Raw genomic sequence first — 374 nt, forward strand, 5'->3', positions numbered from 1 at the left:
TTATATATATATTAAAAGTTTATTATATTATTATATTTTTTCATATAACAAAGTTTCCCTCAAAATTTAAGTAATTTCTTTTGATTTTTAAACCATCAAGAAAAATATGTAAGTTTCATTATTTTTAAATCAGAATATCTATACTGTTTAACACAAATATTTTCATCAAGAAAACTTGAAGTTATTCATCACTGACAATGGAAATAATGAAGTAATATACAGTAGCAGCCTTAGAAATTATATCATGCATAAAATCCTATAAAAAGAAAATGCATTTTTAAAGTATCGTTTCGCTGCAGCTCTGCAAGAAACCATAAAACTGCATCACCCATGACATTGTAAACACAAAACTGCTTTTCATTGGCTGACAAAGA

Source organism: Centruroides sculpturatus, unplaced genomic scaffold (genome assembly GCF_000671375.1).
Source record: "Centruroides sculpturatus isolate CEXI.00-Female unplaced genomic scaffold, Cexi_2.0 scaffold440, whole genome shotgun sequence".
NCBI classification, from domain to species: Eukaryota; Metazoa; Arthropoda; class Arachnida; order Scorpiones; family Buthidae; genus Centruroides; species Centruroides sculpturatus.